Below are 25897 nucleotides of genomic sequence, written 5' to 3'. Positions count from 1 at the left end.
CTGATTGTGTTATAAAAACATATTTATCAAGTTAAAAATTATGATCTTCGATGATAAATAATACCAAGTATTATAGTTATACAATTTCTTTTGTCAAAATAAATAAATAAATAAAATTACGAAATAATTGCAGTGATGATGACATTTTGAATGAAAATAATTTCAAAATATAACTTAAAAACGGTGATTTTTTTTTTTTTTTTTAAATTTTGAAATCAATGATATTGATTGTGGTATTAAAAAACTTGAATTATAATTGTAAGGAAACAAATAATGTCTCAAAGCCTTTTGTGTTAAAATTTATTTATATTTGGGTACTATGTACAAAAGAAATTGCCAAAAATATTTTTCTATTTTATTTATTCCTCTACTAATTTGATATTCACCAACCTTAAATTAGTATGTAAATCTGAAATCTAGCTAAATAATAAAATATCAAATAATCAGCTGAATAGAAGACAGGAAGAATTAAGATTTCGAACATTTCCAGTATGAGGAATACCCCAAATGATACGTGCACCATTCGAATGCAGAGGGTATTTGACTTTATCATGTAGGCACAGAAAATGCTTTGCTTCGAAAATTAATATATTTTTTCAGATTTGTTCATTAAAAGCAAATAGGGTTTTTTTAAATATAATAATAGAATTACTTTATGATACATTTTTAAATTATTATATTTTAAATTACGAAATAGTTCAGAAGCAAGGGTAAAATGGATAAACAGATAAAGATAAAGGTTTAAAAAAAACACACTGGGAAACAAATTTTTTGTTGTATTTTTACAAATACTTGATACTGCCTAATTTGGGTGTGCAGATTTCAAAAACGAAATTATTTCTGCTCCTAGAGCTACAGATTTTATACTTTGTTTTGTGCCAAAACGTGCAAGTTTAAAAACGCTATATTAACAGGTTGTCGCCTAAATGTTGCGACGAACTTTTTGGAGATTTGGGAAAACAACTCAAAATGTCTGGAAAAGTCGTTACACGAGGTTAGGCGCGCTTTCTCTATTATGTGTTCAGAAGCGCACGAAGAAGCAGTTCATAATAGTGAAACACTCCTAGCGGCGTATGATGACATTTCCAGGCATGGGCTCCTATGCAATTATAATCCTGATAATGTACCGTAGTCTCTACCTTAACTCTCCCAGAAGTTAGTCGGAGCACCCTATGTCAAACCTATACATTTTGACAAAAAATTGACTGAAAATGTCATTTAAAAAATAAAAAACTGTAGCTTGGAGACAGAAACCGATGGCAGATTTGAAATGAAATCTACGAAAGTATCTAAAATCTATCTGTTGAGAAAATCTTCATGCAGAAAAAAAAAATAATAATAATAATAATTGCTCTTCTGTGTAATTTTATAAGTACCTCATCACATGTTTTTTAAATTGTTAGATTTTAAATTATAAAACACCGCAGAAGCAAATATAAAATAGATTATTAATAATAATGATTTATAAATGATAATGTAAAATAGACGATTATGCGCAATGCGTTTGTAACAAAGAATTATTATTTGTTGAAATCTTTTCATAAAATAAACTACATATGGTTTTAATCATGAGTTATGAGTTTTAGAAATTCATTTTAATCTGATGTTTATACTTTTTACGTCTACACTTAAATGTCAAGAACAAAGAACAAATCGGGTTTTAACGACGAGAGAATAAATTTAATATTATTACTTAGAAAAATTGTATTTCTAATAAGACTTTTTCAATAAATTATATGTACAGTCGAAATAGATCAGAATATGTTTGTTAAACCAGAATTAAAATTTTACTCTACATTACTTTTAACAAAAGCTTATAATTAATTAAACAAATGTTTACATTCAAATAAAATACGTATAATGCTTATAAAGTCAATATTAAAATAAAAGAGATACTGATTATCTTAAATGAATTCAAATCAAATTCTGAATAAAATTAATTTTGAGCTAACTTTGCATAAGAATAAAATGAATAAACGCATACACTTTATTTGGGATTTTCTTTGTTTATTTGAGCCAAAAATGTAATTCAATTATCTCTCATTTACCCAGCATAATTTTCTGAAATTAAAGAATCTCTACGAGGTACGAATGATACATTTTGCAGAAATTTTGAGACTTAAAAAGATAATTCTCAGCAGAAAATAATATATATTTTTTTAATTATTAAATATTAACAGATATATTTTGAATACAAAAATATTTGTTAATGAATTCACGGTTATTAATCTTGGCAACTTAAACTGTTATATCGCGGCTAGGACAACCTGTTTGGCAGGACGCTGGACTCTCGTTCGTGAGTACCGACCGTGTTAATCTGTCGGGTCAGAGCAGCAATAGCTCAGGAGATAGAGCTTTCGCCTTCCAATGAGGTGAACCGGGTTCGAATCCCTGCGATGGCTGGTCGCATCCGGCTTGCACTGACCACAGTGCTGACGTGAAATATCGTCAGTGGTCCTCTTGAGAAGACGCTATACCGCAGGAGAAAATTTTTCTTACAAATTGTCTTTCACCTCCATAAGTAATTTAAAACTCAGAAAAAGGGAGTTGAGGCAAACCTAGAGTAAGCATTGAAGTTTCAAATACTGAAAAGAAATTTTCCAAATATCAAAATGAAAACAAATTATGAGTGGATAACTTAGGATTACGCGAAGGGACAGTTCTTTTTTGGTACTTTGTTTTCATTTTGCTGCCTTGAAAAAAAAAATGTTTTTTTTTTTTTTTTTTTTTTTTTTTTTTGTCAATAAAAACTTTATAGCTTACTCTAGGTTTGACAATACTCACTTTTTCCAAGCTTTAAATTTTAAATTAATTATGAAGGAGAAATTTTTCAACCCAAATTCTGCTTCCTTTCCATAACTAATTTAAAATTTTTTTTTAATGGCGGGCACTTGGAATGTATTGTCCCATTGGCAGGAGTGCCAGAACTGCTACTCACTTTTCGTTGCAGCAGCGTCGCCTACGTCACACAACCACAAACCCGTTTATAGGGCGGGTCACATTCACACAAAGGAGAAAGGACATAGAACACAGAGAGAGAAAGAAACATCCATGCCCTGAGCGGGATTCGAACCCGCAGCCATCGACTCCGCAGTCAGGCACGCTAACCACTCGGCCACCTGGTCGGCCTGATTTAAAATTTAAAGTATGAATTCAGATAAACATCAAGTAAGCCAAAGTTATGGTACTCAAAAGCCGGAGTTATATCAGTAAATAAAAAATAAAAATAATAAAATAAATGAAACAAAATTAGATTGTTTTTAACACTAATATGCAACTAATAAAAAAGCCAACCACAAAGTAAATTTATTTCATAATGCATTAACTTTTTAATAAATTAAATACTCTCTCTAACTTAAAAGATTAAATACATTCTAAATTCTTCAAGCTTAAGTAAATTTCACGTTTAAACTACTTAAGAAAATGATCGTTTATTACGAATTAAGTCCATCAACATTATAAATGTTTCATAATTTCTTCCGAAAAAGTCTTTTTTTCCTTCAGATTTTGATCGATGGGGCATTTAAATTCGTACTGCACTCATGCAAAATAATGGAAACACATTAATAAATTTAAATCTCCGAAATTTAAGCCCGTGAATATTTCGAAAATATTATAATGAAGTTGTAAAAATATTATTGTAACTTTATTGTTTACTTTCACAGCAAAATACTTAAACTAGCTCTATTTAAGAAAGTATTTATAATTAGAATTTTGAATGAAATGAGAGTTTTCAAATATAAATCTATGTAAACGTTTATTTAAGACTATTCTAAATTACATTTTGATAGTTTACTTTGAGAACATAAAAAATAAATAAAATTTAAAAGTAAAAGTCTATTTGAAAGAATCAGGAGTTACTTTTAGATAAATTGTAAGGCTTTTGCCAGTAGGCTTAAAACATGTGATTATTTCGAGTTCTTGGTTAAAATTCTTTTTCCCGATGGTTTTAACCGAATCTTTATCTTTTTTTAGAGATTTACTTTTTTAGCATGAAATTCGGCAGATTTTGATATATATATATATATATATATATATATATATATATATATATATATATATATATATATATATATATATATATATATATATATATATATATATATATATATATATATATATATATATATATATATATATATATATATATATATCAAAATCTGCCGAATCACTGGTGAGGAAAGCGTTTTAAAAACATCAAAACTATTCTAATGAAATATGAAGGTGTTTCAAAAAATGGCCTTTTAACTCCTCTCTGCTTCTTACGGCAATCAAACGAGTTTTTATTTTTTAAGTTCCTTTATCCTCAGAAGTGATTCGTTAGATTCAGATAGCTTTTCTGTTTATCCGCGCTTAAATACGTATTTAAATTAGAATTTATTAAATAATTATTCGGAGTAAAATGAAAATATATAGATTTTTAGGGGCCGCAGATTAATATCTAAGAGAAAAACAAACAAAAACTTCTTCAAACTCAGTTGAACCACGGACGAAAATGACGGATGAAAAATATTAAAACTAGTAGGATTGTTTAATGAAGCATAAAACTGTTTCAAATCTTTCATCTCATCTCTTTCCTCGGGCAATCAAACTGGGTTTTTTATAGTCCCGTTTTCCTCAGAAGTAATTCGTTTTGATTTAGCCTACTGGCTAATTAACTTTTTAATTAACTACAATTAGTTTTCTTTAATTTGGAATTTTGCCTCATAGTACTCCAACTTTTTAACTGCGCAATATCGACTTTATTTCCTTTTTCGCTTTGTTATAATTCATAAGTTATCATATAGAAACTAAAAATAAACGTTTCAAGGCTAATTAAAACTTTGGGATGCCACTTTTCGGGCTGATATCGAAAGTTAAATCTAAAAAAATAATAAATAAATAAAATAAAAATTTCTATTTATCTTTTAATCAGATAGATGATCATCGAAGATGGCTCGACCGCAAAAGGTTCAAAATGCCTATCTTAGTCAAAAATCGCGTTTTGTATAATTGCGTACATATTGTATACTAGCTGAATACCCATTCTTCGAACTGGGTGAAAAACAAAGCACCCATTAAGCAGTACTGAACAATACTAGAAAATCGTGCACATAACTTTCAGACAAATACTGACACTAATAAAGCTAAAATGTTACGCATTTATTATTATTTGTTGCCTTTCTGAGTAGCTTTACATTATTAGATTAAGCAAAAACACATTTTCAATAGTTCATTCCATCAAAATAAAGATTAACTGTATTCCGTATCATCTAACATAATGCTGTTGCTCAAGGCAACTCATGACATTTAAAATGTACCACAGTCAAACTACTTTCTCCAGTACTTATATTTTTCGAGGGACCAATACTATTCAATTTTCGAAATTGAATAGTATTGGTGCTGTAATAAACATCAAATTTTGCTCTAAAATGCGTTGTACCTATATAAGAGTGTGTTTGGTACCTGTTAAAACTGCACCAATTACCATGATACCAGTAGCACCTATTACCCAAATTAAACATCATTGGTGTCAATAATATTAAGGCTATTTTTTACAATATCCCGTTACGAATAAGTATGTTTTTTCTATTAGATTTGCTTTTTAGTTCAAAGCTTATTTTTTTTATTTAAATTAGTACCCATTATCAAAAATAATTATGCTTCATTGACGTCAATAATAGTTTGCCAATTTTCGACAATTTCATAAACGAATTGGTACTTTTTCATTAATATTTTGCCTTTTTTACTTCAATTTGCAATTATTGCCAAAATAAGTATTCATTGAAGTTAATAATAATATTGACATTTTAGTACGTTTCTCTTCAACGAATTAATACCATGTCTCCCTTAATTTTGATTTTCAGTATTTCTTTTTTTATTTTTAATTTCAAATAACGTTGATTTCAAATTATTAAGTTTTATAAAAACGCCTTTTAAAAGCATAACTATAAAAAAAAATAGTGCGTGGAGTCCCTCCGCGCGGAAGAAGTTAAACTTCGCAACCTGCGACGTTAATTGTAGAAGAATCAGCAGTCGTCGAAGGATCACGAAGGATCACTTTTCCTGCTCCGCTCGCTTCTGTGCTCTGTAATCACGGTAATATTGTGCATTTTTCCCACGTGGACCTCTTGAACCAGTGGAAGTGCTTGTGGTTGCCTCATAGTCTCGCCCTGGAAAATGTATTTGTATTAATAATGTATGTAAATGCGTCATAATGTAATTTCAGAAGAGAAAACCTAACAATCAATTGATATTCACAAGAGACGTACCTTGACATAACCTTAAATCCGTCGCATTGTCCGTGGGATTGTTTTCACTCATTTTTTACAATTGTTATCCACTAAATTTGAAAATAAAAAATGCTACCCTATTTAATTATATGTGTATCAAAACAAACTAAAAAAATATTTATCGAGAAACAATACTTTTATGACTTTTATTATTTTTATGCTAGTGAGAACCAAAACAATATGGAAATGAATGAGGGAAAACTGGATCCTACCACGTGATTTCCCGGCCAATAAAAATGTAGCGTTAAACGTTTAACGCAACTTTGTTGGAAGTCGCATAAGAAGTATAAATTCAAAAAATGAACACATGTATTCAGATACCCTTAAAAATATTTATCTAGTGAGGCAGCCTGTTTATTGTACCAATATCACGTAGATAATACAGATAATTTTTATTCGTTATGGCAGGTTAAGTATTACAAAAAACTCAATAAACATCTTTTGTGATTAGAGCTATAAACTGACAAATACCACTATTTAAAAAAATATTTGACAAAACGGATTCGTTTATAGTTTACTTTAAAACAATGGCATCCGCTAAGCCAATGAGAAAATTCCATTTCCTAAATGTTTCTAAATTTAAAAATCTGATCAAAAGTTTCTAGGCATTCTATAGAATGCCAAATGAGAAACCGGCAAAGTATAAAATACGTCTCAGATACTGATTGAAATCTGGAGAATGCCGACTTTCACCGGTGAATGTCAACAATCACATAATCGATTTGGTGAATGTCCGAAATATTTATTACATCCGATTTGATATTAATTGATACTGATTTGATTTGATATTCGTGGATATAATTACATTTATTCGATATTTTAATACTTACCGACGATAGATTACATTTATTCGATATTTTAATACTTACTGACGATAGATTAGAAGATAAATACCGGGCAGTGGCACTTGACCTTAAAAAAAAACATCAGTGTAGGATATACCGGGCAAATGTATACCGGCAGTGGCACTTAACTAGATCTAGTATGACTAGACCTTTGATAGATGACCGAAATATATATTAGGTCTAGTTAAGTGCCACTGCCCGGTATATATTTGCTCGATACTCCAAACACTGATGTTTCTTCTAATCTATCGTCAGTAAGTATTAAAATATCGAATAAATGTAATTATATCCACGAATAAATTAATATCAAATCGGATGTAATAAATATTTCGGACATTCACCAAAGTGACTATGTGATTGTCAACATTCACCGGTGAAAGTCAACAACCACCGATTTCGGTCATTCACAGTAACATGCACATCAATTACATAATAACCTCATCAGGACGTCTATTTCATACTTTGCCTAAATAGCATTTGTCATTCTATAGAATGCCTAGGCATTATATACAATGCCTAGGGAAAGTATGTAACACATTTCATACTTTGCCTAAAAACATCCAGCAACAATGCCGGCGTTTCATACTTTGCCGGTAACATATATACTAAAATTATAAAATGAAATCTTGATAGTTACAGAGATATTTTATTTTTCTCGAAAAAAAAGGGTTAGAATGAAATTTTTTTCGTACCAGTTTTTCTTTTCCGTCTTGCTATTATACAGACGCGCATATATATATATTCTTTATTTTATTATCTATATAGATCATATTCGTCTCTTTTTAAAAAATAAATGCAGTCATAACTATTTTGATCTCTTTTTTTTTAATTTAAGTAATAGTTAAGCAAACCTTTCCAATTCAATTCCAAAAATTGAATCTTTTCATGTGTACCTACAATGAGAGTTAAAAATAGAAACAAACTTCAAAACAGATCGTTTTACTAATAGGGGGGGGGGATAAAACGCCCACCTATTGAACTTCAAATAACTTTTCAAGGTTATTTAGGATGCATACTTATTTCGAATTATATTTCCGTTTCTTCGAATTTAGTTCGAAAATAGTTTTTTGTAGAAGCAGGTCTAGTTGCTTTATTATTGCAATATCAATTTTTTCCATGTAATATCTTATTCTCCCAACAACTTTTCAAAAAATAAATAGTTGTGATGAAATTAAATAGGGACAAAAGAAATGCCAAAGTGCCATTGATTGGTTGCGGTAATTTAGTTAGCAATTCCTTTATAAACCAGAGCAAAACACAATTTATTTTAAATTGTTAGTTCACATAAAAGATTCGGATATTTTTTAAACTTTTTCCAGAGATGCGAAATGTATATGCTTTCTGACTTTAATCATTTAAACATAAAAGAGCTTAACTTAAGAAATGAAACTTTGGGATAAAATCTATTTTTTCTCTACCAAGATTTATACTTATTTAAGAAAAAAAAAGAAGTCTACTCTCATCATACTATAGTGAGTAGGCTTCAAGTCGCCACCGGGGATAAAACCCAGTCCTTCTTGTCACCACGGCTTTGAGTAAACGGGCTTATTAAACAGATAAGGTATTAAGGTGACCGGAAAGTAATGTCGCTTCGGTGCATCATGTGATATTTGTTATCAAGATTTTATTTTTAATCAATAATGTATTCACCCTCGTTAACAACAACCTTTCAATGCCGGATCGAAAATGATTTGAAATGGATGAAAAAAAATGAATTGGTTTTTGAGACTAACGAATATTTAATGAGCTGAAACGACATTACTTTCCGGTCTCCCTAATATATAGTAAAAAGGCGGAGCTCTTAGACCTAAAGACTCCACCTACTTCAGTTCAAGAACGTAGTAAATAGCATCAAATAATTAAAATGAAATTTTATTCTATAGATTTTTCACAAACTGTTTTTTTTTTTTTAATTTGGTCTATTGTACCCAAACCCTAAATCATGATTAACAAGAAACTTTTATAGCTGACATAAAGTTCAGCAAACACCAGACAGGACAATTCCCAGGCTTTAATGCAATGTTGCCTTAAAAATGCTCAAATCTTTGAGCAGAATGGCCCGCACATTCACAAAGTATATATCGTGAAGTCTCCTCCTCAAGAGGACAACCTCGACAATGAATATAAGATAGAGAATCCGAAGTGTCTCCTGAGAGTGCAGTGTCCAGTGAGAAGACCAATGATCTTCCTCAAACTGTTCCTGCTTAGCTTAAGAAGATCTTTTTGACGCACACTAGGACAGTCACGATTCAGTTCTTTAGCCTGTCTCTGATCATCCGAGTTGCGCAATTTTGCCTTAGAGCTTGAATATAGATGCCCTGAATGATGTGGAAGAGATTCCCAAAACTGGTTCAAGGCTCCAGATAATCGCACTGGAGCCAGCCCGTGCTGCTTCATCAGCTAGCTCATATCCAGGTACCCAATGTGGATATACAATGTGGATATATTATGAGTAGAAAGGTCACAGAGGAGTATTCCCACACAAGTGAAGAGGCGAATTTACACCTTGATAGTGATAAGAAAACAGCCTGACTGCCAGAACAGAAGTGATTAAGTATATTTGGATAACCTTTGTCTAAGCATATCCTGCAGCACAAGATAATAGCATAGATCTAAGCCTGAAAAAACAGTGGCATAACAACCAAGAGGAAAGTGGAGTTTGGTACCATCATAGGAGCAGTAAATTCCTGTCCCTGATTTAAAACCAAGTCTTGATCCATCGGTGTACCATACCAGACATTTGCCTTTAAGCCACCAAGGAGATTTAAGCCATTCATCTCTAGTAGGAAAATTGATCTTTAAAGGTTTGTGAAAAGCATATCTTTGTGACATATAATCACTGGGTACAATATAAGAGGGAATATCCGACATCTGTGAAACAAGGTGACCCCATGACAATTGCTTGGAATATTCCTTCCACAAGTCAAAATACATAAGACGTTTAATACCCGTTTGTGCTTCAACTTCAATGCGTAGATTCAAAGGGAGAAGCCCAAGTAAGCTCTCCAGAGCAGCTGTGAGAGTGGTCCTGAGACAGCCGAACAAGGTTAAGCAGACCATTCTTCGTAGTCTGTTAAGACTAGGCCTGACAGAGCTCATCTTACTCCTTATGGTTTACTTTGAAATAAAATCTTAAAAGAATTGCCATAAACGTTGAAAATGGTTATTAGAAAAACATATTTCTTTATTAAAGAGTTAAGTTTTTTTTATTTTGGTTTGAAAAGCAAGACTACAATGCAATATTTCATAAATGCTTATTATTTTCATAATTTGTCTAATATATTGCAATTAGAAATATTATATTTTCTTTAAAAAAATGAAATTTCCAATTCATTAGTATTTAATTTGAAATAATTCATAAAGGTAACCAGAAGATTAAATAAATTGCGAATTATTGGTTAGATCTAAAAGTAATTAGGAGATTGCAAAACTCATCTCTGGTTATAAAAAGTGCTAATTCACGGAACCCCTTTAGCTCTTACGCGGAACTCTAGGGCTACGCGGAACACCATTTGAAAGCCGCTGCTCTAACTAATTCAGCATCTTCTTTTATTCAGTCTTTGTTTACGGAGAATCATTTAATTACCATCAAATCTTGAAAACGGCTGATTGAACTAAATTGAAATATATTATAAAATCAGAAAAGGTTAAATTAATGGTTAACTTTCTTAGTCAATCGATGCTAGATTTAACTAATTCTAAAACATTGTTTTCTGTTGTTAACGAAGAAAGTATATGATACAAATTATATAATTAAAGCTTCAGTAATTTAAAAAATAAATTTTAATTATATATATGGTTATCGATATAACGATGTTGTAAATAAAACATATAAGAACTCCAAAAAATTATTTTAAAGAAGATTATTTTAAGAACTCTAAAAAATTAATAAAAGAAGATTATTTTAAGAACTCCAAAAAATTTTTTTAAAGAAGATTACTTTAATAACTACAAAAAATTATTTATTCAAGAAAATTTTTAACAAATGTTCTATTTGAAAAATAATGTTCCCATTATGTGTGTTTCTTAAAAAATTAAATAACTTAATGAAAAATTCAGGTGTGAAATTGGCGTTGACTGTAGAATTCAATTACAAAAGGGCCGAAATTAATTATACTAAATTTATTATGTAATCAATGTAAGATTATCAAACAACATTGTAAACTGAGTTTGACATAAGAAAAAATTAAGATCAGTCGGGGTCGTTTAATCCTCGTATCTCAGAGCTTAAGTTGAAACGTTGAATAAAATTCGTGTAATTTAATCACAACACGTTGATTATTTTATGCATTGGAAATGAAGATAGGTTAAACTGACAACCAAAATCTGAGTCTAGATCGGATACAAATTCAGTGTCAGTATTTTGAAGTCGTCATTAGAAACATTGGAATTCATTGGATTACATTGACCTACTCTCAAACTAAGCAAAGTATACAACAAAGGAAAGGGTAATATTTTGTGCTACGTAGACTGAAGCTAAAGCGAAAAAATACATAAATGAAAATACTTAAATAGTATTTGTATACGTCAGTAGTGTCAGTATTTTGAAGTCGTCATAGGAATTCATTTAATTACACTGACCTACTCTCAAACTAAGCAAAGTATTCAACAAAGAAAAGAAAGACTTTGTGCTACGTAGACTAAAGCTAAAGCGAAAAAATACATAAATGAAAATACATAAATAGTATTTGTATACGTCAGTAGTGTCAGTATTTTGAAGTCGTCATAGGAATTCATTTAATTACATTGACCTACTCTCAAACTAAGCAAAGTATTCAACAAAGAAAAGAAAGACTTTGTGCAACGTAGACTAAAGCTAAAGCGAAAGAATACATAAATGAAAATACTTAAATAGTATTTGTATACGTCAGTAGTGTCAGTATTTTAAAGTCGTCACAGGAATTCATTTAATTACATTGACCTACTCTCAAACTAAGCAAAGTATTCAACAAAGGAAAGAAATGCTTTGTGCTACGTAGACTAAAGGTAAAGCAAAAAAAAAAAAGAAAAAAACTGTAACTTGGTGAGAGAAACTGAATGCAGATTTAAAATAGCAATACTAAAGTATCTAAGATCGGTTGAAGAAATCTCAGACAAAAGAAAACAGCAACAAAAAATTTTTCCCAGTGTAAATATTGGTAGACATTTCGTTATAGTAATCTTGTTTTTAAGCCAGTCCCAGACCTGTATAATGTACACGAACGCCGTTCACAGAAAAATTTGTGGCCATGGCGTAATTTTTATTTCTATTTTCTTACTATTACTAAAAAAGAAAAAGAAATCCGGTTTCGTCAAAAAAAGTTTGTCTTTTTCGAATTCCCTAGAAACAAAAGATTCATTTTTGCACTTTTTCCCGCGAATGCAAACACGATTTAAAATTACATCCACATCGTTTAAAATCACATCGCGATTCCTATTTACGCGAATTAAAATCACGCATCGTTTTTCGTATTTTTACGATTTTTTTAAATCGAATATCGCGTTTCGAATTCACGTGATTTAAGAGCCACAATTATGATTTGTGTTCGAATGACTTAAAAATTACACATCGGAATTCGTATTCATGCAATTTTAAAATGAAACATCGAGATTCATATTCATGCGATTTTATAATTAAACATCGAGATTCCTATCCCCGCGATTTCAAAATCAAATATCGAGATTCGTATTCACGCAATTTTAAAATCAACCATCCTAGATTCGTATTCATGCGATTTTTAAATTAAATGTTAAGATTAGTATTTGCGTTACTCAAAAATCACACATTAAAATTCATATTCACATAATTTAAATAAATAAAGAAAATTTCATTTCGAAGTTTTTATTAAAACGTTGATAACGTTCTGTAGATAAATGCTTCTGACATACACTTTTGCGTTTTTTCTTTTTACTTCCAACATATACTTTTTACTCAAATTTCAGGTATTTTTTCGATTACTTAAAAAGTGGTTTTGCACGTAAAATTTTTGGATTCCTATTTTCAGCGTTTTTGGTTTCTTTTTTACCTAACTTATCCCTATAGAATAATAGAATTCTATAAAAATGAAAAATTTAAAAAAAAAATTAGTGACTTTCAAACAAATTTCACCAAAATAAGGTGGTGACGAAAGGGTTAAATCTAGTTACAAGAGTTAATTAATGCGTCCGGAACTTCTTGTAATTGAGATTTTGTGTTCGCAAAAATTATTTCATTTCATATAAGTCTGCCAGTGCCTTTGTGAAAATAAAATAAAAAATAGGAAACTTATAGTTAGGTTAAAGCTGAAACCTGTTTTAAAAGTTGTGGTTTTGGGGTTAATTATAAAACCTGGAGTTTATCTTCTTACCCTATTTAGGCTTTATTCGTTCAACGTTTAGTTTTTGTTCAACGACGGTTATAAAATAAAATCTCACCTACCTTGTCAGTGATTTGTCAAATTTTGATTACATTTTTTTTCCTTAGTCAAATACTAATTCGCGTTTCTTAATGTCATTAACTAATAATTTAATCAATACAACTTAAAAGTCATTTAACTAATCCCTAAAATATTTTGACTTTATTTAATATATCTCTTAAGAATATAGTTACGACTTTATAGAACTAATGTATAACTCTGTATTTTGGCTAGGATTCTAGAAGTATATATTAAGGGCCGGGATTACAGAAAATACTCTGTATCGATGGTATGTAATTCCCATAATGATAAAACTTAATTTAATTTAGAAGTAGAAACAGCTGCAGTTATAATAATAAAAAAGTTTAACTATAAGCTAATAAAACATCAATACCATTTTTCCACTTGACTTTTACCTTGAGCTAACATTGTCTGATAAATCCGTCTAGGAAAGGTAAATTCAATTTCCTCTTTTTAACTAGAATACTATATCATTATTCTTATTCTTTATAGACGAATTATTACGACAATAAATCTAAAAACAAAATCTATTTACTAAAAACTACTACTTTTATTATTAATATATAAATAATATCGTCTGCTCTCTATTTCTCGTCTGTGGTGAACTATAGTCGAAATTGTTGGAAATATTTCATAATAATAACTGTCTGGATAGGCAAACAATAATTCCTAGTTTTCAAAAGAAATATTTAGCAAGAGAATTACATAATTCGATGTCTGAAAAACAAACTATAAACAAGATCAATAGGGAATTATAAGTAAAAAAGCCAGAGTTTAAAACAAAAGATAAAATATTTTCCTCTGGAATTTCGGATTAAAATGTGTTTAAGAAAATGGACACAGCTCAAAATACGTGTTTAAGAAAATGGACATAGCTCAAAATGCGTGTTTAAGAAAATTGGCACAGCTCAAAATATGTGTTTAAAAAAGGGACACAGCTCAAAATACGTGTTTAAGATAATGGACATAGTTTCAAATGCGTGTTTAAGAAAATGGACATAGCTCAAAATGCGTGTTTAAGAAAATGGACATAGTTCAGAATGCATGTGTAAGAAAAAGGACACAGCTCAAATTACGTGTGTAAGGAAAGGGACACAGCTCAAAATACGTGTTTAAGAAAATGGACATAGCTCAAACTGCATGTTTAAGAAAATGGACACAGCACAAAAAGGGCATTTAAGAAAATGGATGTAGCTCAAAATGCGTGTTACAAAAAATTAGACACAACAAAAATACGCCTTTTCAATGTTGAATCCAAATCTAACAATTGAAAGAAAGATTTCGTACTTACTTTGCCATACCTTTTAAACATCAAGCATAATCATTATAGAACAATCATTATAGAACAAAGTCCCGGACGCTAATTTACAATCCAGCTACTTTTAACTACTCGCTTTCTTTTTTGGAGATTTTCATCTCGGATGTAGTTGTGCGCAATTATAATGTAAGCTTTTATTTATTTCAAAAGTTGTTACCAAAATTTTAAAAAAAGTAAAGTTTTCTATTTAAGAAATGTTAAAATGTAATGAAATGTAAATCTCAAACAGAAGAGCGGGTCGCTAAAAGCCGCTGGTTTGGAAATTCGCACCCCAGACTTTGGGATCAAGATTGTGAGTATATTACAAGTGTAACTTTATTTGCGATCTCTTTGTATTCAGATCACTAAACAATAAAAAAAAAATTTAAATTTAAGTTCGTACGACGTTAATTTAATATCATTATTATTAATTTATACCCCCGTTAAAACCTTGTAAAAATAATTGTTGACTTTAAAAACCTTTTCAAAAACGACTAACTTTTAAAAACGAACTATGCGAACAGACGGCATCACATTATTAACTTATTTCGACCTTTAATTTATTCTTAAAAAATTTCATAAGAGAATCCTGAAAAACAGATTTTGTCTACATGGCTGGTAATCATTGAACTTTTCTAAGTCACAAACGAAAATAGAAAACGTCTGCTTTTCCGGGTCGAAATCAATAGAATCAATAATTGACGCGAACTGAAAATTGAAAATTTTGTGGGAATATAATGAAAATTCACTTCTTCAAATTGTTCAGATAAAACTTTCACAAGCGTTTTTAATGCAAAATACAACGATTTTTCATGTTGCACTAAAGGTATTTCTATATAGTGTGCTGTTATCTTTGCGGAATTTTAGTATAAATCTTATCATATGGAAAAAATTTAAGAAAATGCATGATGTAAAAGGGCTCATTTTAGAGAAGTTTAATTTGTCACAATATTGCCCCAATCTTATAAATAGATAAATTTCTGAAAATTCAATAGCTAAATCATTCAGCCATTTTAAGATTAAAGGTTTAAATTAACAATTCAAATTGATTATTCAATCTAAATACATTAGAAAAATTATGCGTCTGACTGTTCTATAATAAAAGCATCAACGTACAAAGTAATTCTTGTATATTGTCGATTTTAATAATGTATTGAACATTTGAATAGTATAATTCATTTCATTATTACTCAATTTAAGCTTCATTTATAATATAGTTACATAAATTAGAATAAAATGTAAGCATGCTTAATATATTGCGTAAATAATTCTGCGGTGGATATTAGATGGCAGGTTTTGGAGAAATTTTACATTAATACATAATTTATTAAATATTGAATAGTTAATCCATGAACTATTTACAGTTAGTACGCCATAGTTAAGCAAACACAATATTATTGCATTGAAACTCTCTTCCTAAGAGTAAATACTTTGGCTTAAATGCATTAAGGAAATGCTTTCGATTAGAACAATATAAAATATTTGTAAATTCGATTACGATTCAAATCACGTGCTTGTTGGCGATAACTGTATAATATCATTTAATGCGATAACGATCATATTAATCGCATTCACATTCAAATATAAATTCTCTTTTAATAAAGGTATTGCAGAGCCTTTTGACATAAAGTCATTATGAAAGAAGGATTGTTAAACGCTCATCTGAATTTGCCACGGCTTGAAACATTCTTATCGTTTGATAAATGACTTCACTTCGCTTTTCATTTTCTATTGTGAAAAAAACTGAAAACGATGTTATCTTCGTTTGATAAAACTGAAACTGTGATATCGTTCAGACGATTTTGAGAAACAATTTACAATCTCATATGAAAAATATCGCTTTGCTTTTTTTCTTATCATTTTAAAATAAAATTATTTCATTAAATGACCATACTTTAAATCGTTTTTATTGGGTTTTTTTAATAACATTTTAGCAGAACGCTTTTTTATCAAATAAATCGTTTTATTATATACGTTTATAGCATGTTTCTTTTTTTAAAATCGGTATCAAAACAAATGTTTGAAATTATTGAGCCGTAACTAGTGAAATTTCCTACATTCTTAATTTCAGTTTTTACCTGAAATCTTTTATCTGTTTTGTTACATTACATACTCTACGATGTGAGACCAATTTACATAATTTGTCACCTGGGGCGTAACTCCTATACGTTTGTATGGGGAACAAATACATACAGCAACAAAAAAAGGAGAATACTTATTAAATGTCGGAATGAGTTTGCTCACAATAACAGTGTCGGAAATTGGAATGCGATAAACACCCCATTATTCAAACAAAACAAAAAAAAATAGGAGTAATAAATAGTAACTGTTTAGCACTTATCGTAGTAAAAGAAATTCAGAAAAAATATCAAAATAAATTAAAACAGCAAGTTACCAAAACGAATTCCGGAATGACCAATACACTTTTAAGTTTTACGCAACAGTATTTCCCGTAGATGTCAAAATTAAATAACTTTATAAGTTGAAATAGAAGTAAATACACATTGCTTTTTGAAATGCATTCAACAGGTACTGTTGTATTTAATCATGGATCGAATAAATTTTTCCTATAAATGAAAAAGATTCTTCAATTTGTCCTCATCAAATTGTAGCCATAGTAACGCATGAAAAAAATAAGATCATAGGATTGAAAGGAAAGTTATTGTAAGAACTGAGAAACGAAATTGCAATTTTTCGGTAATAGAGAGAGAGTAGTTAAGGTGGACCATGTTCTATGAATTTTCCATCGTATATCAGTCCCTATCTCTGAATTTTTAATTTTTTTAAGAAATATTGTCAAATTACAATTAATTGCTAGTTTATTTTCAAGTGTTAATTCAACACGTTATTATGCTATTAATTTTTTTCAAAAGTTAGCTGGAAAATCATTGAAATTAAAGACTGGTAACTCAAATGTTTCAAATTCATCAAGGAAAATCAAGACATTTGTGTTTATTGCACTGTCGTTGTTGGTGGGGGGTTGGGTGGATAGATGGCCCCCTCAATAGTTTAAAACCTCTAAAAGTACCCCATAATATTTCAGACAAATAAAGAAAATTTTGAAAAATAACATTGACTTAAATTTCTTAGAGTTAAAAACGAGAAAAAGATAAAATATAATTGATCTTTTTTTGATGTACGAATTGTTCACGAATTGTTCAGAAATAGAAGTGGATAAAAATATACTAAATTGAATTTATTAAACCAAGAATCACAATTAATAAACTACCACTTGAAAATATTTATTCGCTGTCCGGAGCAAGTTGGCATCTCTGTATATATAAATAAAACTATTTTTGCGTGTTCTATATTGCATTAATTTCTTCAAACCATTTTAGTAACGATAATTATATAAAAATATTAAAAATTTACTCCAATTATGTGTTTCTAATAATCTTCGCTTCGCCTGTCACTGGTGATCCCCGTGGCTCTACGAACAAACTCAGTGCCAGTCACCGGTGACCCCATGGTATTCAACGTGTTAAAGGTTTTTTTTTCTTATGTGTAAAATTTAGAAAACTATTGAGACTGCGCAATTTAATTTCGCAGTCTCAATCAGGCTCCTTCTACGCGCGTAGTTACTGTGATATGTTAATCACATAAACATTTACATTTTGATCTAAGAAATCACAACTGCTATATTTTTAAGCTCAATTCATAGCTGGATCTAGAAAATATCCAATTACTGTTAGCGCAAATGTCCTATTATTATATCACTTATATTTAATATAACCATAAAATATCAAACGCTTTTGCAGCAATAGCTCAGAATAGGTAAACAGTAGCATGTAATTTATAAACTTCATTTTTACTATTCGCTTAATTTTGAGGAGAATTTATTCGTCTTGTAAATTTTGAGGTGGCGTTACAAAAAGATTTGAAACCAAGCTCCCTTCTGCCTCCTCAGCTCCGTGACGTCTAACAGCTCATGAGGCTAAAAATCTTCCTCGTCGGTTGTACAAATATCTTCACCGCTTTTCCTCTCTATTGGGTGAAAACCAATCATCAGGCTGAATATATTTAATCGTCGTAAGACTCACTTTTCAAGTTCGCTTTTTCAATGTTCTATTTCACAATAAAATCATTTTAAAATAATAATTTTTAAAAAAAACTATGACGCTCAAATAATAGAAATGTCCTAATACATTTTAGAGTGTTATAGACTGTGTTATAAGTTTATCAAAAAAAATCAATCTGTTCTCTTTAAAAATATATAACTTATAGAATATATAACTTATAGAATATATAACTTATAGAGCATATAACTTATAGAATATATAACTTATAGAATATATAACTTACAGAATATTCGTTATCAATATCTGCAGCTTTTTATTTTTTTGAGGATGACCACATTTTATTGGAAATATTTATTGGGAGTTTTTCAGGTACACCGCGTACTCTAAATTATTTTTTAATTTGCTTTTGTTTTTACTTAATTAACAAAAATGAACTTCGTTAAAAAAATTTAAAACAGCCTTGGTGTCTCAGGGAATAGGTCGCTCGTTTGTCACTGAGGTGCCAGGTTTGAATCCCAGCGTGGGCTGATTGATGTAAAATTAATTCAAATGACGAAAATGAAAAGTTGAAACTTCTCTATGCTTTAACTAATCAAATAAAATGGCATTACACTTAACAATCAAATATGGTGCAGATTGTGATGTGAAATTGTTTACAAAAATCTGTTAATGTTTTTCAATATTGAAAAATACGATTTTGTTTATTTTTCAGGTATCCATTTGAATACAAATTTTATTATAGTAAAATATTGTTTCACTTTTGTCAATCAAATAAATGATAAAACCTTTAAATATAAATAAATTGAAAATTTAGTTATTAATAAACAAAAGATAAATTTAAAAAAAAAAATCTTTGATGTGTTTAATTTTAAGAATGAGGCAAAAATACATCTGGCACATCGAGTAAAGTTTCAGTTTAAAAGTGAATAATTTATTTTAAAATGAAAATTGAAAATTTTTATTTTGCGTTATTCCTAATTATTCATGAAGTCATTAAATAATATTTTTAATAACAACTTCTTTTCTAATTTCCACTGACACCGCACACCCCATAACTTAACGTTGTACCGTATAACACTTTCTTTAAGTACAAAATATCATCAGTAAAAATGTCTAAACCTTTCTATAATTATTCTTTAACAAAAAGTACAAAATGAATAAAAATAAATCTTGAATTAAAATTAACAGACAATTTGGAATGAATAGGAACTATTCATTCTTCTATTAAAACTTTTGATAATTACTTATGAAATGCTCCTTTAATCATGCGCTATTCATAAATTTTTCTGAATACAGATTTTCCCAACGGTTATAACTAGGATTTAATAAAACAAAGTCAAAAGTACTAAGGCATAAATTATGATGAAAATTTATTTTTTTAATTAATGCAAATTTTCTACATTAGTTGTTAATTTTTAAAAAACTTAGTTTTTTTAAAAAATTCAGAAAATTCAAACTCTATTTTAAAAAAAGAAAAAAAATCCAAGTATACATTATTCTTTTTCAGCAATTTTCTTCCTAAAATCTTAGATCTTTTAAACAGTGCATAAAAAAAGCTGATAAGCACATTTTAAGCATAACGTACATCAGAAAATTCTGAGAAATAAATTAAAGTACAAAAGACAAGTTTAGATCACTATTGACATTGCGGTTTAAAAAAAAATTCATGGACAAGTGTTTTCACATGGCTATAATATATTTCATGATATTTTTTTTAACAGGTTTTTAATTTTTTTTACTGTGTTTCAATAAACTCGTTTTCGAGTCTCTGCAATTTAATCTTGCAATCAAAAAAATAAATAAATAAATTTCTTTTTACTACTTTGGTGGTCGGCAAATTGCGGCTTGTGAGCGAAAGGCAATAAGTGAAGATAAGCTATGATTAGGCAAAAAGCCTTTGGCCTAGCGAATTTTTGATGCAGAGTGTGTGATCGAGCTATGTTTTGAAGTAGAATTACCGGGTGAGCGAAATTTCGGAGCAGAGCATGCGGGCGAAAAAAAATTTCCAGCGAAGTACGTAAATGTGTGAGGTTTTTTGGAAAAGAGTAAGTGGGCGGACGTAGCAGTATATGCGATAGAGAGCAATGTTTTGGAGCAGAGTAGGTGGGTGAACAAATTTTAGAACAATGCATGAGGGCTAAAAAAGTTTTGAAGTAGAGTATCCGTCTGCAGATGGGCGATGTTTTACGGCAGAGTATGCAGGTAGGCAATAAAATAGAGCAGAATATGCGAGTGAACGATGTTTTACGTGAGAATATGCAAGTGGATGATATTTTGCTGCAGAGTATGTAGGCGAGCGATGTTTTGAAGTGAACTACTGAGGTTTTGGAGTAGAGTTAGTGGGGAGAAATATTTTGTAATAGAATATGTCGGCTAAAGTGCGCAAAGCTTTAAAGGGAACCAGTGTCAGCATATAGTACAGTTTTTAATTATTTCCTGATTGCCACAAGCAGATTTTATATGCCCTCAAAATATAGATATCATTTTGACATGAACAAACTTACAAGCACAAAACTATTTAAAAAATGGCAAGAAAAAATTTATCCAAAACAATGTCTTAATTTCTCTTTTTTTCTATGCAGATTTATATACTTTAAGACTTCAATGATGTGATTAAGCATGGTATAATTTGGGTGAAGAAACTTCAGGATAAAATTTTTCACGTAGAAAGAAATGAAATCTAATATCAGAATATAACTAGAGGATGCATGTCGATCTATAGATGAATTGGCCTCATATCACCGTAAATTGTAGCCAGATCGCATCATCACAGCTCCAGGTATGGGGGCGTATACAATAAATATTAAAGAGGCGGAGCATATAGACCCATATACAAGACTTCGTATACTTCAAAAAAAATTAAAGCCAAAATAAACTTCCATATGATTTTACAGGGTTTTTATTCAATTTTTCAAACCTGTAACGTTTGTTCTTCAAAGAAATGATTTTCTAATTGGAAAAATAGCTATAGGATAAACCATTCTCCCATTTTATCAGAACATGTATAGACATGTTTAATTTATTATTGTATTATAAATTACATGCATCGTCATGACGATGTGTCTAATTATGATGTGTCTATCAGAAGAAATGAATTATATTTTTTCACATTTAAAACAAGAAAAAAATTATGGGCACATCCAAATTGCTTTCAATTTCTCTAATCGCTCAAATCACTTTTTTTAATTAATGAATCCCTTAATATTGTACTACATTTTTTCAAAAATGATGCAATTCACATCTTTTAGAAACTTTAATTTATTATACAGGCATTTCTAATACGGTCGCGATTATTTTATCATCTTGTATTTACTAACATTGAAAATTCTTAATGTGAATAGTTATGCTATAAATTAGTTTTTAACATTTTAAACATCAGACAATTATTTTATGCAGTTTACAAATTATAATACTGCCACAGAAAACGCCTACTTAGCATTCTTAAGAGAAATGCAACTAACGAATGAATAATTTAAAAATAAAATTTGAACAAATGATTTTTTCATTTTGTTTTATATCATAAATCTGCGATGAAAATTAAAGTTCGAAAATCAATCAGATAACAAAAAGAGCTTCTAATTATTACTGATTTACAAATATACTGAAAGAGAAAAAAATTTTAAAAAATTATCCGATTAATTTAAAAATTTAAAACAATATTTCGCAAAAACTACCTTACAATTAAACTTATTACTTACTACTATCTAATTATTAAACATAAAAGAAAAATAGCAAACGAATGAATAGTTAAAAAATGAAATGTAAACGAAAGATTTTTTCATTTTGTTCATATCATAAATTTGTAATAAAAATTAAAGTCTGAAAATAGATCAGATAAAAAAAACTTGTAATTATTACTGACTCATAAATATACTGAAAGAGAAAAAAAAATATACCATTAATTTTAAATTTAAAACAATTTTTGACAAAAGACCAATCCATGGTACTTTTGACACATTAGAGGAAAGAGTATCATAGATACTGAATGAAGGGTATCACAGTAGGTTATCACAGTTATAGATGAATGAGTATCACAGTAGTTTATCACAGATATTACCAACCAAAGAGGTGCCATTAAAGTACCATATCATGGTTATACAGAAATAGTTAGCGATTCCTTTATATACCGAGGCAAAACGCATTTTATTTCGAAGTGGTAGTTACCTTGAATTATTTTCTTTTTTTTTTTAAAGATAAAGATTTATACAATGACTGACTTTAATTATGTGATTAAGCATTGTACAATTTAGATGATGAAACTTCAGGATAATATTTTTCACTTAGAAAGAAATGAAATTTAATATCAGAATACAAACTAAAGGATACCCGTCAATCTATAAACTAATAGCATACCTGCCAACATTCACTCTTTTCGAGAATAGATTTTCCAAGTGGCAGTAAAGCAATTACTGAAAAACTATCTTCCTCAAAAATATATTTATATTTCAATCAGGTTGAAATTCGCTAACGTAAAGAATAATATGCTTTCAAATATCTGTTGTAATTATTTATATGTAGTGGTGGTCAAACTCATTTATAATTATTATTATAATTCAAAATTTTTAGCGGAATAACATGAATTTCGCTACCACTTCAAATATGGAAATAAAATCTTCCGGGAAAACCGAAAGAGTTGGCAGCCATGTAATAGGCTTCATGCACCGGAAATCGAAGCCAGATCGCCACAGCTACAGGTATGTAGGCGTATAAGATAAATATTAAAGAGGCGGAGCATTTAGCGCCATATGCAAAAGACTTCGTTCACTTCACATTAAAATGAAAAATATGGCGTAAAAAATTGAAGCCAAATAAACTTCCATACAATTTTACAGAGTTTTCATTTAGTTTTTCATACCTATAACTTTTGCTCTTTAAAAAAATGATTTTCCAAGGAGATTATGAAAAGATAATTGAAAAAAAGCTATAGGATAAATTATTTTCATATTTTATCAGAACATGAATAGACATGTTTAATTTATTACTGTGTAATAAGTTACACCCATTGTCATAACGATGTGTGTAATTAATAAACTTATCATGTCAGCTCCCAAAAAAGTTATTCTTGAATCCATTTTCCTAAATTCGTATTGAGAGCTGCGTTCAAAATAATTTCAATGGCGATATTTTTATAATTCATCAACCATATATGCCTATAATTTATTCAATAATAATGATAGTTAAAATAAGTCTAAGTTAAATTTATAAATCTCAAACCGAAAGAGAAAAGCATGGGTTTTAAATTTAAAGTTCATTTTAAAATTCGTATATTCGGAGTAACTGCGAAAAATTGACAGCTATGGGATCGTTTTGAATTATCTATTTATTATATATATATATATATTTATTCCAGCTCTTTAGGGTTAAATAAATACACACATTAAATAAATAGATAGTATACTTATAAAAATACATATGCGTATAAATAACCAGATTATATATATATATATATATATATATATATATATATATATATATATATATATATATATATATATATACATATATATATAAATATATATATATATATATATATATATATATATATATATATATATATATATATATATATATATATATATATATATATATATATATATATATATATATATATATATATATATATATATATATATATATATATATATATATATATATATATATATATATATATATATATATATATATATATATATATAAGTAAATACAAGAAAACACGAAGAAAGTTAAGGAAAACAATAAGTTCACTTTTAATGAAATGAACAGAATTAAAAGAATATGTAGTAATATTTATTTCTCCAAAAAACAAATCGATAAACTATTTCAAAATTTGATAAAAAAAACAATGAATTCCCAACTAAAATAATAAAATTTTATATAAAATCACTGAATTAATCGTATATTTTTGTGGATATATTTAATAAACATTTTTTTTGGTTGTTAATTTTTATAATTTTCCCATGTGCAAATCCATTTCAGGTAAATCCATTGCCAAAATTATTTACTAAATGATTTCTTTGTTAATTTGTATAATTTTTCCATGTACAAATCCATTTCGGGCAAATCCGTGGTTAGAATTACTTACTAAAAATTCCTTTACTAAATTATTTCCTTTGTTAATCTATACAGTTTTTCCATGTGCAAATCCATTTCGGGCAAATCCGTGGATAAAATTATCTACTAAAAGTTTTTCTTTGTTAATTTTTCCATGTGCAAATCCATTTCGGGCAAATCCGTGTTAAAATTATCTATTGAAAAAAATTTTTTTTTGATATTTTAAATAATTTTTCTATGTGCTAATCCATATTGTGTAAATCCGCGGCTAAAATTATTTGCAAAACAGGCAATTTATGTTTCTCTTTTCTTTTTTATATTTTTTCTTAAATAAACATCTATCTTTTAAAACTATTTATGATCAATTTTTAAAATTATCCAGTATAATATTACCTTGCGCACATCCATTTCGGGCCCATCCTTGGTAACTAACAAATCAAAGCTCAGAATAACAAATCACTTCAGCAGTGCAGCAAGAACGACACTTTAAAACCCTCTTGTTACACTCAATTTGCGCTTTTGTTTTCATCTTTTGTTTTCATATTTTGTAATCTGGCAATCTTTCTGCGAAAACATTTTTAAATCATTCTTGAAAAATTTTCTGTCCTTGTAAGTTGATCTGATTTTGCTACTCGCTTTATAGTCCCTTTTAAATGTTTTCTATTTTATTTCTGTTTTTACATGCTATTTTTACTTTTTGTGATCTATTTCATTTGTTGTTATTTTTACAAAAAAATTTTTGAGTGCTCCTCACACTATTGTATTAATATATTTTGCTCTGGCTTTATTGATACAATATCAGAAAGCACTCTGTTTTGCGGATATGATCGTGTGGGCTGAAGAAAAGATTATATCTTTTTTTCCCGGTTTTATTTTTCCGGTTTTTTAAATAAAATTTCATCCTTTTTTTTTTTAATTATTATATATTATATAATCTGTTGTTTGCTATTTTTTACTTATTTCCACCCCCCTTTTTTTCATATGTCTATAATTTTTCTTTGTTTTATTCTTCATTTTG

General features: G+C 28.9%; 1 protein-coding gene across 1 annotated transcript in view; it reads right to left on the bottom strand.

Moving 5' to 3' along the window:
* Orc4 (origin recognition complex subunit 4) overlaps positions 1-25897 on the bottom strand; it is a 46244-nt gene that overhangs the window by 9014 nt on the left and 11333 nt on the right. The window lies entirely within an intron of this gene.

Source organism: Parasteatoda tepidariorum, chromosome 9 (genome assembly GCF_982258835.1).
Source record: "Parasteatoda tepidariorum strain Cologne lab strain chromosome 9, Ptep-v5.0, whole genome shotgun sequence".
Classification (NCBI taxonomy): domain Eukaryota; kingdom Metazoa; phylum Arthropoda; class Arachnida; order Araneae; family Theridiidae; genus Parasteatoda; species Parasteatoda tepidariorum.
Note: the sequence above shows the minus strand (reverse complement) of the source record. Positions and strands in the feature narration are given on the sequence as shown.